The sequence below is a fragment of the Gopherus flavomarginatus genome, chromosome 21 (genome assembly GCF_025201925.1).
Source record: "Gopherus flavomarginatus isolate rGopFla2 chromosome 21, rGopFla2.mat.asm, whole genome shotgun sequence".
NCBI lineage: Eukaryota > Metazoa > Chordata > Testudines > Testudinidae > Gopherus > Gopherus flavomarginatus.
This window is the reverse complement of record NC_066637.1, coordinates 20,112,543-20,128,302: the sequence shown is the minus strand read 5'-3', so window position 1 is coordinate 20,128,302 and position 15,760 is coordinate 20,112,543. Positions and strand designations below refer to the sequence as shown.

The window sequence follows — 15,760 nt, the reverse complement described above, 5'->3', positions numbered from 1 at the left end:
CACTTTCACAGGGCTGGCATTTGAGCCATTGGCTTAACGAGGTCCTTTTAGCTGAGGGTGACCCGCTCATTTGGGACAGATTAAGCACAGTTCTGCTCCCCTTTATTCATACAATAAAGACAACACTGATAATGGCATTTCACTACCCTGATATTTAGTACTAAAGTGATTTGTAACCCAACTCCAGCCAAAGTTGATCACTTTGAGCAATACTGCTCGATCTACTGGATATCATGGCAGAGTAGATGTATTCATGTAAATACAGTTTGCTCCTGAAGTCTCTCCCCCTCCCAGCTAGCTGTCAAGGGAGAGTTCAATCAGACCATGCTTACAGCAGAGTGGAGTAAATAGAAGTACCTTATTCTTGGAGAGGCCTCACTTCCCATGGTGCTGAGCAGGTTCCCCTTGCTCTGATAATGCATAAGCCAGACTCAGTGCAGGGAAGCCTGTCATAGAAGATTCAAGAAACTAGGCTCTCTAGGGCACCTTTCATCTGCCTCCTTCAGGGGAGTAAGGCCTACGGAAGTCCAGCAGGAGCCATTCTTTGGTTTGTTTTTCTGATAAGCTAAAAACAGATTTGATTTTTTTGTTAAAACTAATGTTAAAATGATCATCACAGGTTAAGGAAAGAGCATTTATACATCTGGCTATAATGCTTACATTATCCAAAAGTACAAAGTTTGGTTTAAAAGTCAGAAAATACATATAGTACATAATCTAGAACTTTGCCAAAACACTTAGAATGCCATTTCCTTTACATATACCTGAGGCATGCAAAGTGTCTAGTCTGACTGAACACAGGGCTCCTAGGTGCTCATCTTAAATATTGTAGCATTGTGTTAGCAGGTTTTCCTCGAATACTCCACCACAAAATAATGTCAGAAGAGCTGTGCTGCCAGAGTAGAAAAGAGAGATCTGTTCTCCCTTCTTTATTATGAGGACTCTGGTGGCACCTTAAAGACTAACAGATTTATTTGGGCATAATCTTTTCTGGGTAAAAATCCCCACTTCTTCGAAAGCTTAAAGAAGTGGGTTTTTTTAACCCACAAAAGCTTATGCCCAAATAACTCTGTTAGTCTTTAAGGTGCTACCGGAGTCCTCATTTTTGTGGATACAGACTAACAAGGCTACCCCTTGATACCTCTTTATTATGCAATTCCCATTGCTTGTTGGGTTTACTTTCACATGAATCATAACTTCTAAGCACAGCGAGTCAAAGCACTGGTTTTAAATCACAAAGCCTCGGATTTCCAGGAGGGGCAGGAGGTGACTTAGTGAAGGTATTTTCTCTTATTCTCAGCTGCTCACTTATATTTCAGTACCAAAGAATAGAAATTGAGAATTGAATTAAAATCTTAATATGTTAATGCCACCTTCAGAGCCCTAGGACTAAAATGCAAACTATTCCCTGTGTCCAACTTTATTATGGGTGATGCTATATTATTTATATAGCAATGAAGTGCACATGACATTCAGTACACACAGGGAAACTAGGTCTATGCCCTGGTGACTTAACCATCTTTAAAAAAAAAACAAAAACTTCCAGCCAAAGGTTTAGTCATTGTACAAAGCACCTCAGTTATTTAAAGTAGGCAGTTATGTAACAGGGTATTGATCTCTCTGCCTATTGCACAGGAATCAACTTTAGCATCCTTTCTGTTGACTGGAATGTCATATGGATAGGGACATCCAGCCCAGTTGGAGAGTCAGCTGGCCAACACTGGTTATAAATTGTAGCGATCTATAGCAGTTAATATTAATATTGAAATAATTCCAGTGTTTTCAGCCCTGGGGGAACATTTAAATAGGTGGGAGGCCCTTATGACTTGAGCTATGACTGAAAGAGCATTTGAAATCTCATGCGCTGGCTCTGCAGGAAGCAAAGAAAAGGGTCTGGGTTTCCCTCACAGCCTGTGCACAATTTCCAGCCGTAGCGGCCAGTTTGGTGACTCTTCACTGCTTCCATTTGGTGGCAGCCTAGAGCATTTCTTGCTGTGAGGAGTTTGCTCTAATTCACAGGGAGCTTTGAAGTGTCTCTTAAAAGGAATACATTACCTTTGTGCTCGTATACATACTGGCTGCCCCTTTAAAGTGTAGGTTTTAACCTAGAAAGCCTTAAATGGATTCTGTCCTGAACACCTGCAAGATGTGCCTGTCCCCCGTTATAGCCCAGTGGCCCAGGTCATCTGAGACATCCAACCTTAATCCTCCACACCCAGGAGTGCTGGAACAATTGTTATAGGGGGGTGCTGCGAGCCATTGACCCAAACTGTAAACTCTCTCTCTCTCTCTCTCTCTCTCTTTTTCTATATAGGAAACCACATCAAACCCCTAGTTCCTGCACATGTGTCCCCAACCCATTTAATTGGAAGGGAGGTGGAGGGATGTTCAGAGATGGGGCTGCAATGGTGGAATCTGCTCCCTGCTCCAGTTTACCAAAGTTGAATCTGTTGCCCTTCAGATCATATTGCCAGGTCCATTTGTTCTGGTGGCTAAGGGCTGAGCTTCTAAGAGAACTCCCATCACCTTTCCTAGAGAGCTGGGGTTTGGGTGAGAAGTATGTTGGAGACCTTAGTCCTCCACGACATGTGGATTGAATGGATGTGTACCCAGAGCACCTAACCGGGCACTGCAGAAAGTGAAATAAATCAGTTGTCGTTTTAAATAACTAAATATGTAAGTACCTTATTCTTGGCATGGCCCCTTTTCCTGTCAGCTGAGCATGTTCCACCTCTCCCGATGATCAAGGATCCTAGAAATCTGTTTGCCGTGGAACAATGCGGAATTTGCATTTTTACAGAGAATCTTTCATTTTTACATTTTCTGAAAAAAAAAATACGGAGTGGAACTCTGATTATCTGATCTATTTGGGACTGAGGTCAGATCAGATCATCAAAAATTTGGATAAATGGGAGAATTGGTGGGGCTTGGGCTGCCAGCTTATATTTACAATTTTTAACTACAAAACATTGTGTTTGGCAGATACCTATATAGTGGCTAGGGAAACTACAGTTCAGCATTTTATTTTAATTGTTTAAAAGCATTTTTATTTTTTTATTGGAGAATTTATCATGGAAAACTAGAATCCATGATGATGATGCATGGGTGGGGGGAAGCCTGTCATAGGTTCAAGAAACTAGGACCTGCAGGGCACCTTTCATCTGCTGCCTCCTTCAGGAGCGTGAGGCCTGGGGGAGTCCAGTAGGTGCTATTCTTGGGTTACTAATCTAGAACTCTGCCAAAACACTTAGAATGTCATTTTCCATGCACATGCCTGGGGCTTGCAAAGTGTCTAGTGACTGAGTGCAGGGCTTTTCTGGACCCATGTGTCATTCAGTCTGTATCTGACAAGTGCTGAGTTGTGAATGTGCTTCTAAGCACGATGTGCACGTGTAGCCTGTCTTTGCTTCAGGAGGTGCTCTAAAGTGGTAAAAGTTACAGACTGTTTAGTGTCTGACCCACCAGTAAAACTAAAGTCTAGGTTTGGCAGAGCACAATGCTTCCCTCCTAACTCATTCAGTCTCTCTCCCTAGTTGAGAAAGGAGGCTAATACCACTTACATAACTAAGAGCATTGTGCACAGGGCCGGCTTTAGGAACTGCGGGGCTCGATTCGAATACCCGGCGGCGGTCCAGGTCTTCGGCAGCACTTTGGCGGCGGGGAGTCCTCTCGTTCCGGGTCTTCTGCGGACACCCCGCCACCGAAAATGCAGCCAAAGACCTGGACCGCCGTCGGGTGAGTAAAAAAAATTAAAAAGGTGCTTAAGGCATGGGGCCCTCTTAGATGCGGGTGTGGGGCCCGATTCTGGGGAATCAGGGGAATCGGCCTAAAGCCAGCCACAATTTGTGCACACAAGTGTATTGGCATTATTAACCCCAATAGGATGGGTGCTGTCACCTACTGGCTAAGCCATTCTACAACCAGATAAGAACCTGCTGGAGATCAGCTTTGTTTCTATTCATATACCCCAAACTTTCTGTGTTATCATTGATAAATCACTTAAACTCAGGCTCAGACCCTCAAAGGTAATTAGACTCCTAACTTCCAAGGGAGTTCAGTGTCAAACTGCAGGCTCTGAGCATCTCACAATATTTACTATATTTATTCTTCACCACCTTTGTGATGCTGGGCAGGGCTCATATTTCCCGTGGCACAGAGAGACTAAGTAACATGCCCAAGGCCACAAAGGGAAGCTGTGGCAAAGCAGAAATTTTAACTATGCTCTCTCAAGTCTCAATTTAGTGCCCTTACCACTAGACCACCCACTGCACTATCACTGGTAAAGGTAGGGTGGGAGCATATCCCAGCCACCAGTGATTAACCTGTGTGTCATCTAACTGTATTCAAGCAAGGCCGAGACGACATGGTGATTAAACATCTGGCAGATGACAGTGGCCTGTCCACTCCCCACTGTTTGTCCCCTCACTCTTCATGTCACTTTTACAGCTTGGATGAGAAGCTCCATTGCAAATGGGTGGTGCTGTAAAATAATTAACAGTAAATAATGCCCCCTCTTTTGCCCTCCAGTGTCCAAACTGGCTTTGCTGCTGCAGGAGAGACAAGAGAATAGGCAACAGCACAGAGGGTGATGGAAAGGCCACAGGCACAAAGCGATGCTCAGAGAAATGGGGCAAGGTGTTCTGGCAATGGGGAGCCCAGGGTGCTGTGGTGATGGGTGCGCCTAAAGGGTTGGAGTAAGGCTCTATAGCGATGGGTGCAATGGGGCGTCCCGAGGGATGGGGCAGGGTGAGGTGGCAATGGGCACAATGGGGCAACCCGGGGGATGGAGCAGGGCGCTGGGGTGATGGGTGCGCCCAAAGGGATGGCGTAGGGCTCTATAGCAATGGGTGCCATGGGGCGTCCCGAGGGATGGGGCAGGGTGAGGTGGCAATGGGCACAATGGGGCACCCCGGTGGATGGGGCAGGGTGCTGGGGTGATGGGTGCGCCCAAAGGGATGGCGTAGGGCTCTATAGCAATGGGTGCAATGGGGCGTCCTGGGGGATGGGGCACGGTGAGGAGGCAATGGGCACAATGGGGCACCCCGGGGGATGGGGCAGGGCGCTGGGGTGATGGGTGCGCCCAAAGGGATGGAGTAGGGCTCTATAGCGTTGGGTGCAATGGGGCGTCCCGGGGGATGGGGAGATGCCGCGTGCAATGGGCGTTCCCGGACAGACAGGGGGGCGGGGCGAACCCCTGAGTGGGAGGAGACCGGCCCGGGGTGGGCGGGGCTACCTCCGCAAGGAGCGCAGGGAGGCGGGGCCGGGAAGTTCGCTACTCAGCGGACCCAACCTACAGCCTCTCTTGTGCCAGCCCCTGCGTACGTGCGCGGTGACGTGGCGTGCGTGCCCCTGCTCCTGAGCGCAGGAGAACCCGCACAGAGCTGCCAACGCCCGGCGGAGACTCTGAGGTGAGGGAGCGCTGCGGGGAGAGGGACCCAGTGAATCCCGGGGGGCGCTTCGCCCTGCGCCCGCCCTGCAGGGGGGATCGCGGGCATTGCCGCGCTGGAGGCTGGGGGGCTCTTCCCGGGAGCGGGCCGGGCCCGGGCCATGCGTTGGGTGTTCGCTGAGCCGCCCTCGGTGCGCGCCGCCGGAGTAGCAGGGAGCTGGGCCTCCCGGGCGCAGCGGGGCCGGTGGGCCGTGGCCGTTTGTCTGCGGGCGGGGCTGCAGTCTCCGGCCCTGGGAGCTGGGTGGTGTTTCCGGGGGTAGGGGGCGGATACGGGGGGGGGCGCCTGTTCGCTTCCCCCTCCCCCGCGGCGCCGACTTCCTGCTTGTGCCGAGCCGCCGACATTTTACAGCACTAGGGAGGGATGTGGGGCCCGGCCTCTGCGCTCGCCCCTTCCCGGGCCGGGCGCTCGCGCCTTCCGTCCGTTGTGAACGGCCGCAGCGCCCGTGTCCGCTGCCAGCCTGGGGAGGGGGCTCCGGCGGCCCCTGCTGTTCCGGCCGTCGCTGTGGGTGGGGTACGGGAGGAACACGCCTTGTGCTCTCCCTGCTCTTAGCAACTGCTGCCTGGGAGCCCAGGTGCCGGTGTTGGGTCTGCACTACCGTCCTGCTAACAAAGATCCGCAAGGAGCCCAACGCGCAGGCCTCTGTGTATAGAACCATTCATAGTGGGATGACTGGGCTGCACTCCCAGCACGGAAGACTTATACTTCCACCGTACTGGGAGCAGAGATTGGAGGTAGAGGGCTCAGCACCTAGCTATTCCCTGGCATATGCTGCACATTCAGGCTTTTTAACTTTAAATTCAGATCTCCAGTACTTCCCTGCTATGACAAGCTAGATGTGTAAAAGGGACGGAAACCATCCTGTCTTTGTCTGAGGTACATGTCGCATGCATCTGAGGAAGTGGGTATTCACCCACGAAAGCTCATGCTCCAAAACGTCTGTTAGTCTATAAGGTGCCACAGGACTCTTTGCTGATGTCACATAGAATCATAGAATATCGGGGCTGGAAGGGACCTCAGGAGGTATCTAGTCCAACCCCCTGCTTAAAGCAGGATCAATCGCCAACTAAATCAGCCCAGCCAGGGCTTTGTCAAGCCTGACCTTAAAAACCTCATGCATCAACTACTACGTGACACTTGTGCAGAGTAGAGCTGGCTTAATATTACTTTACCAGCTTTATCTTTTCATTTCCTGATTCTTGTTCATTGACTATTTTAACTGTAATATCGTGGCACCTTATAGACTAACAGATGGTTTGGAGCATGAGCTTTTATGGGTGAATACCCACTTCGTGGGATGCATCATGCTCCAAAACATCTGTTAGTCTATAAGATGCCACAGGATTCTTTGTTGCTTTTACAGATCCAGACTACCCCTCTGATACTCAACTGTATTATGACATTAACTTTTTGGTATACTTGTATGTTATGGATTCAGCCTTCTGGTCCATTGGTTAATGCCCTAGAATATATGAATACTAGTTTGTCTAAAAGAATTGCAGGATTGTTTTTTACTTAGTCAGTGAACAAAAGAGAATGAATGAAAGTAACTTCCTTCCTAGATATTTTAAAGTTGACTTACTTGAGCTGCAACATTAAGAGTTCCTGTCAAAAGAACCAGTAGTTTCATTTAACCTTGTTTCTTAATTAAAAAATAATCATTGACATCATCTGAGTTATGATTTGTCTGTGGAAGCTGCTTTCTTTGCCTTATTTTCCCTTGTAGCCCAGTCATGGGCTTTCTCATGTAGTGGAAAAGCAGGTGCACATAGGATAGCATACTTTTCCCTCCAATACCGTGTACATTTTTTTGCCCCTTTTTTAACTCTTTCCATAGTCATGTCATTTTGTTTCTGGAGAGAATAAGATTCAGTGCTGCTTGGTGGATAGGCTGATAGATGACTTATAAATCCCCTTTACTCATTCCAAATCTCAAATGTATTGTGAAAGTGATACATATGAACTACTGTAGTGTGCAAACCCTCCCCCTGTTTGTATTATAAGTGTTCTTTTGGCACCTCAGACTGTGCTTGCATTATCCCTTTTTTGTGTGTGGAAAAACTTCATGCTGGTGTATATTTACTAGTAGTAGCAACAGTGGAAATGCTAGCAAGGGCAAGAGTCCAAGCAGTAGCCACTATTCAAAGTGCCGTGTGGTGAAAGTTCTTGGAGCAGATCTTCACAAAAGGATGGTACAAAGCCTGTTGCTTTGTCTACGATAATACTCCTGAAACGTCACTGGATGTACTGTTAGCAAGGTGGGAATTTTTTAAAGCCAAATGCATAATGTAAACAAGACCATTTGAGGAAGCCATATTAGTTGACAGTAATACAGTCAGAAATAGTTTAGTTTGGCCATTTGTGATTGAGTCCTTTGTCTGAGGTTTACCTGTGGGTATGGCTTGCTTCTGGGAAAATGAGGTGCATTTAAACTGTATGGCATTATAGATTGCAGTGCCCAGGAAGTTTGTTTGGTTGGTTGGTTTGTTTTTTGAAAGTGGGTTTGAGAAATGGGTCAAGAAATATCATGGTGGTACTTAGAATAATGCAGTAGATCTATAAATGTTCAGAACTATCATTTTCAGTCAGTAAAGGGTTAACTTTTCCATAATAAAATAGAAATTATTTTGTTAGTGTCCTAAAATTTCTATCTGAAGCTTTTGGTCACTAGAAATACTTGAATATGGCAAACTTCAAAGTACAGTCTTGTAAAATGGCAGCTTATGCTAACCTTTGTTTTCCTTTGAGCGTGTTGAAGGAAAAATTAGCATGGAAAAGTCTGTTAGAAAAGAGCATGTTGATGTACAAAATTTATACATGTACAAGCACAGAATTGACTCAGCATGTTGGAACCAGTAGATCAATATTTCCATTATTACCATTCTTTGTAAAAAGAACAACTTGTTTTAAAAGTCTTCATTGAGTAATTGAACAGAGAATGGTGACAAACATTGCTTCTGATGCAAGATGGAACATGTCCAAGATTTGTTAACTTGCTTATGTGGTGAAACTTTGACACAGCTGTATGTGCTTATACACCTCCACCTCGATATAACACTGTCCTTGGGAGCCAAAAAATCTTACCATGTTATAGGTGAAACTGTGTTATGTTGAACTTGCTTTGATCCACTGGAGTGCGCAGCCTCCCCCCCCCCCCCCCGAGCACTGCTTTACTGCGTTATATCCAAATTCATGTTATATTGGGTGGGGTTATATCGAGGTAGCAGTATATGTTATATCTTATGGTTGTGTTTTTCATGACGTGTAACTGATGCATTTAGTCTGATTACCTTGTAGCTGGATGTATGGTTGGCAGCAGGTAATCTGGATGCTTTTTATTTGTCCATTCTCTTAGTACAAAAACAATGATAAATTGAAATGGAACTGATAAATAACTATGAGCATGTGAGTCTATAAGTATCTGTTATTTTGCTCCTTCCTGTAAAATATCTACTATGGGTCACTTTCAGAGACAAATACAGTACTAGGCAGATCACTGGTCTGATTCAGTGTAGCAGTCTCTTTCTTCCTGCTAGACCTTTGATCTAGTACCAAAACTAAAAAGCCCTAGATCTTGTTAGCCATACCCATAAATATTCTAAATTCAACTTTTTAGCATTTGAATGTGTGCAACCCTGCAAACAGGGGCGGCAGGCAGGCTGCCTTCGACGGCTTGCCGCTGCGGGAGGTCCCCGGTCCTGCGGATTTGGCGGCGCATCTGCAGGAGGTCCGCTGAAGCCACGGGACCAGCGGACCCTTTGCAGGCATGCCGCCGAAGGCAACCTGCCTGCCGCCCTCGCGGCGACCAGCAGAGTGCCTCCCGTGGCTTGCTGCCCCAGGCACCCGCTTGGCGTGCTAGTGCCTGGAGCCGCCCCTGCCTACAAATCAGGAAGATGAGCCTTGATCCCTGCTTGGAACCTCATAACATACATAATAACAATACTATAAGCCCATGGCTCTCAACTTTTTCCAGACTGCTGTACCCCTTTCAGGAGTCTGTTGTCTTGTGTACCCCCAAGTTCCACCTCACTTAAAAACTATTTGTTTACAAAATCGGGCATAAAAATACAAAAGTGTGTCAGCACAAGTATTACTGAAAATAGCTTACTTTCTCATTTTTTACCATATAATTATAAAATCAATTGGAATATTAATATTGTACTTACATTTTCAGTATATGGAACAGTATTACCAAGTCACTGTATGAAATTTTAGTTTATACTGCCTTCACTAGTGCTTTTTATGTAGCCTGTTGTAAAACTAGGCAAATATCTAGATGAGTTGATGTATCCTTTGGAAGACCTCTGCGTACCCCCAGGGATACGTGTACCCCTGATTGAGAACCACTGCTATAAGCAACATGCATTATTACAATCACAGTAGCCTAGATAGATTTTGTTTAACTGACTTGTAATATCAACAACCTATCAATGACTTTCTGTTCTTTAGGCACCCACATCCCATTGAAGTTCAGGGAGAGTTGGGATCTAATTTATTTAAGCTCCTTTGAAAATCCCAGCCATAATGAATGGGTCATGTGCTGTGTTAACCAAAGGAATCAGTGAGAGGGAATTGCCACCAATTGTGATACTTTAGCAGACTCTAAAACTGAGTGTCATGTATATTGTAGGGTTTAAATTTGGTGCAGAGCTGTGGATGTCTTGAGTTTGCACAGCCATATGGGAATACAGTCCATCTCCTGCTGCTTTATAAGGCATTCTGTAGCCTATGTTACAGCTTCCAGCACATCCCTCCCTACAGTAGTGTGGGTATAAATGTCTAAAATCAGTGGGAAGAGCAGAAAGGTGTGAAGAATTTAGTTTAAGGCAGGAGATGGTCTGTGGTTTTCTGCTACATATCCTGTAGTTCATTGAATTGCTGGGTGAAAAAAACAAGTCCACATACCTTTAGTCCCTAGACACAGAGTAAAGTTAAACTGATGCAAGCAAGGTCCAGATTTTTAGAGATACCAATATTTATTTAATTGTTTGAACTACTGCTTCTTTCTCTTGCTAATGATTCCCACTTTAAAGAGAAGCAGTTTATATCTCCAAATTGGACACAGCATCCTCAGTTGATAATCAGGTCACCATGCAGATCCTTATTCTGAATGAAAAGGAATGAGATGGAAGAGAGAGAGATTTTTGATACCATTATTAAATTTTTTGGAAATGTAGAAGAAAGACACACACAGGTTTTTAAATCAACACTTCTGAATTTCAGATGTTCTACTGGTACTTTACCTTCTGTCCTGTTTAGGATCTCTTACTACACCATCACTGCGTGAGCATCCAACTTTTTGTGCACGTTACTTTCAACTGTCTAAGGAACAGACAGTAAAATTGAAAACTGATCACATACCGTTCGTGAAGCATCATTTGTTTCATAGTATCGCCAGGCGCATTATTCAGGATCTGGGCCCCGTTATGCTAAGTGGCATGGGCCTTTTCTGTATTTTGAAAATTTACACCACTAACAATCTGGAAATGCCAGTGCTTAATACTGGCAAAATTATGAGAAGGCACATTTCCTGCTCCAAAAAGCTTGCAAAGGAAATAAGACCAAATATTACAAGTCAGTGTAATGAGAAGTGGGAGGGAATAGACAAGGCAAGAGAAGATGAGGCGCGTAGCCGTCTGTGGTTTCAACTTCATGGTTCTGAACTGAAACAAAATCTACCTTCTATTTCTATATAATATAGCTGTAGCAATAGCTAAAATTGTCTTAGTTCCATTTTAACCACCTTTCAAACTGAAATATACTATGCCTGGTCTCTGTCCAATAGTGAAATTCTGTTTGGAAAAGATGAGCAAAACTACTTCTGCTTTTGTGAAATTAATGGGAAAATTCTTCCCCTGCCCAAACTACTTAAATCTGCAATATTGTATTCTTTTGAAAACGGTTTCAAGCTGATGGAATTGGGTGAAGGAGGTTGAAATTTTGCATGGGAATAGCCCTTAAGAAGTGTCTTCTAGCTGCTTGGTAAAAATCAGTCTTGATATGGTTGCTTTTTTAAGCCTTTGCTCATGTGCAGTAGAGTTGGTTTGAGTTCAGCAAGTTTGACAGTCCAAGTGCAGTGTGTCCATGCTGCCTGATCCTCATGCACTATAAGCTTAATTCTGTTCTCTCCTGACCTTCTGCAGAGCTGGGTTTTAGAGATTTTTAAGCAATTATCAGAAACATGGTCTTGTAAGAATTGCTGTTACTCTCATTGAGAAAAGGCCTCCTTAGCTTATGCAGCAGTTCTCAAACTTCACTGCACCTTGACTCTGTTCTGACAACAAAAATACCCGATGGGGGTATGACGATGGAGCCTGAGCTCCACTGCCCTGGGCAGATTAGGCTCAGGCTCTGCCTCCCCCCCACCGCCCTAGGCTGAAGCCCTTGGGCTTCGGCTTTAGCCCAGGGTGGCAGGGCTAGGGCTTTAGCCCTGTGCTCCAGTGAGTCTAATACTTGCCCAGGCAACCCCATTAAAATGGGGTTGTGACCAAGTTTGGCATCTCCTGACCCACAGTTTGAGAACCACTGGGTAATGAGCACAAAACTGGGAGGCAGGAGGTCTAAGATTTCCTCTTCCACTTTCTGCCCTCAATAATTGCTGTTTCTTCCTTAGGGAAGCCTCTGCATATACCTACTCTTGGGCTAAGTCACCAACGGCATTGTAAGCTTGTGAATTTTATCAGGTCCATGCTCACCACGGCATTTGAATGGTCAGCACCTGGTGTTGCACAAGGGAGGTATGACTCAACTGCTTCACTTCCTTCCTGTGGTTAGGCTGCATGGAGAGGAACCTCTCTTTAGTCTGGCTTTTGGCCAGGCTCCTAGCCCTCTTCAAATTGAGTTGGTTGTTTTTGACAATGTTACAAATTTTTAAGTAGTCTGATGCTTTCAGGATACTTTTTGTGCTATCCTCCTTTCATACACTTGAGTGAAATCTGACACCACAGCTACTCACAGAAGGAGGCAAATATAATTTGTCATTTTAGTGATGGGCCTTTAGTTATCTCACAGATTACAATACTGCATTGTGGTGGGATAGAATGCTTAGAAGGTGCACACACAGAGCACAATATTCTGGGACATCCACTGGACAGAGAGCTGAGAGGAAAGATGATCAGTCAAAACCAATTACATGGGCATAGTCTTATCCTTGCTTCAAAAAATGTGTGCTCAGCCAGTGACAGGAAGCCAATGTGTCAGAGTAGGATATTGGCACAAGTTAAACACTGTTAGCTTTCAGTTACTAATAGTGTTAACCATGGGGTAAGCAAACACAAACAATGTCAAGAGCCAGCCGAACAACTAACCAGTTACAGACTAGCTGTAAAAGTTGTGAATAGGTATTGGAATTGGTGAACAAATAATTACATCCACAAACTGTAAAAGGGCATAAAATCAACTTTAAAAAAAAAAACAACTGACGTTTTTACCTACTGCAGGTAAAGCTGAATATCACTAAACTTAAGAGGCAAAACATTTTATTTTTCACTTTATATACTTTGTGTTGAACAGCACTTCATTTATGGTCAGTTTCCTCGACCTTTCGCACAGCAGTAAGGCAGTAAGAAATCTTTTTAACCAAAAAAGGGGTGGGTGGGGGAAGAATATTGAGACTTGAGGGAATGTGTACAACCTGAAATTACTTGCTTATTTTTTGAAAAATAAACATGTTAATGAGGGTGGTGTATGTGTCCATCCCTGTAACATTTTTGGTGAGGTGAAAATTGTTTTGGGGTGGAAATAGTTTGGAGTTAAGATAATGAGGAAGATAACATCAGTTTCTTAAGGCACCGTGAACAAGCATTTACATGGGATTGTGTTCCATTTTACTATACGTGCTGTTTCGGTGATGAAGATAAACCTTCATTTTTATTTTTTGTAGGTGCTTGTAAGCTGCTGAAATTTTCCATGTTTGGTCTTAGTTTAGAAGTCACTTTTGAAAGGGAATTTTGCTCAAATTAGCTCTAAACCAATTTGAATTAACAGGGGTAAAAAAAGTACTTGTGTTTTTAGGTAGCTTTTTTTACATGCAAAACTTTTTAATATCAGAAGTCTTCAGGTAAGATACTCTTTGGTTACTTTGTGAACTTTCAAAATAAGCACAAAGTAACTGAGAGTATAGCTTCACTACAAAAAGAGGTTGTGTGCTTATCTCAGGTTAGCTAACTTGACTTTAAATAGCAGTGAAGACATGGCACCTTGGCTTTTAACTTTCCTTAGCAGCTAAAGTTAAAGCTTTTAGGAATGGGAGGGGGGGGAGAGTTGAACTTGAGCTGCTAACCAGAGTTAAAAGCAGTTGCTCTCACTACCGTTGCACCTCAAGTTAGGAATACTCTTTTTTTCTTTTTGCATTGGAGATGTACTCTGAATTAAGTGTCTTGCTATCATTGCAATCCAAGGGTATGGCTCCACTTAGAGCTGCACAATGCTGCCATGGGAGCTCTCCCGCGGTAGCGCTTTGAAGTGTCTCTGGGAGAGAGCTCTCCCAGCGCTGCACATACTCCACCTCCCCATGGGGATTAGCTTATAGCGCTGGGGCACTGTTTACACTGGCGCTTTGCAGTGTTGTAACTTGCTGCGCTCAGGGGTGTGTGTTTTCACACCCCTAAGCGAGAAAGTTGCAGCGCTGTAAAGCGCCAGTGTAGCCAAGCCCCAAGTTATTAATTGTGCTACTTAAATACCTAGCTAGTAGACCTGGGAAAGTCTCATGCTCAGCAGAAGTAAGGTAGCTGAAACTGGAATTTGTATCTTTATTGAAAATGGAAACTAAAATATGAACTTCAGTAATGTTAACAGTGCATTAATTTCTTGGAATCTGTCAGTTATGTAGTTAACACTGTTGGTTAATACTGAAGTTCTGGGAAGGGTCAAAATGTTCAAGGGAGGTGAGTGAGAGTGGAATTGATCCATGTGGTTCCACTGTGTCCCTGATTCTATGCATTATGAAGCACATTTAGCCTTGGTTTCTAGAGAAATAATATGAATGCTGTAAATAGACTGTCAAGTCATTTAAAACACAGCTTTGCATCTGAAACAACTTTCAAAAATAGTTTCACTTTGTTCTAATAAGGACTTGTTAAATATGAGCATTCAACAAGCAAAATGCCTCACTAAGCAAATTCCTTACTTGAGTAATTTGTGACTTAATCTCAGATCTTCTAATAATAGAGTTGATGTGTTGCAAATGAGTTTTGATGTTCCAAAGAGCTTGATTAAATAAGTTCTCAGTTACCAACAGGCAGTTATTTACCTGTAGTGAACTTTTTAAGTTCAGCCAATCTACGCAATGAAACAGCCGCGGTTACTTGGTCCATAAAAGAGGAAGCTGTGATGCAGCTGGTGCTCAACAGGAAACTAATACAGGATGTGTACACAAATTTGACGGATCAGTTTCCTCAGGCTAGATAGATGTATTGTACGTTTTAACCTAAAAAAGAGGCATTGGTGCAAGTGTAAGTTACCAAACTTAGACTCAAGGCTGGAAATGGAAAAGCTGTGTCTGTCTTATCAATTTTAATGGCTCATACTGCATATATGACGGTAAAAACTTAATAGTTTATAGATTCTGATTTTAGGGCCAGAAGGGATGTGATCATCTGATCTTTTGCAAACAGCCCATAGAATAGCCATCTAATTCTTGCAATGATCCCAGTAACTTGTGGTTGGACTAGGGCATATCTTAACTAGTCTGCAATGTGTGGATTACTATGTTGCCTTAGGAACCTTTTAGCTTTTTGTTTTAAATTTGGAAGTAAATCAAGAAACTTGCATTTTAATTTAATTACTGATGAGACTGTGCTTAAATAAGAAATCAAGGCATCTACTTCTGTAACTCTTTGAGCTGTGCACCAACCTGTTTTGTGTGCTGGTAGAAACTAAGTGACACGTAATATTCCTGACCACTGAAGCTCCTTCTGTAGGAATCTAGTAGTTTTGCTGAGCTAAGGGGACAGACTTTATTTATAATGTGCTATGTACTTCATAGAGCAGATAGAAATGGTCCTTAAATAAAAAGGAAAGGAATAGAGAGATGGACTGGGTAGAAAACATGGAGAGAAGGCAAACAAAGGAAGGAAATGTTATATAAATAATTTCATCTTAATTATAGTTAATAACACCCAGGAACCCCATTCTACTAGATATACACACACACACGGACTCCTTTCCTGCCTTGAAGTACTTACTCTCTATAAAAGTATGAACAAGTATTTTCCCTGCTTTTCTCAGCAGATGATGCACTTTTTATTGGGTGTGAGGAATTTGCTCGTATCTTGGGTTGAACTGGATTATTTTTTTTCTTAATCTGTGTGTGTGCG

At 44.0% G+C, this 15,760-nt stretch overlaps 1 protein-coding gene across 2 annotated transcripts in view; it reads left to right on the top strand.

The window, feature by feature from the left end:
* Positions 1-5,301: 5,301 nt before the first annotated feature.
* Positions 5,302-15,760, top strand: part of CDC42 (cell division cycle 42) — a 45,547-nt gene continuing 35,088 nt past the window's right edge. For both annotated transcript variants that reach the window (XM_050931290.1, XM_050931291.1), the window contains exon 1: positions 5,302-5,408. The gene's annotated coding sequence lies outside the window, so the exon portion shown is untranslated. The remainder of the gene's footprint in view (positions 5,409-15,760) is intronic.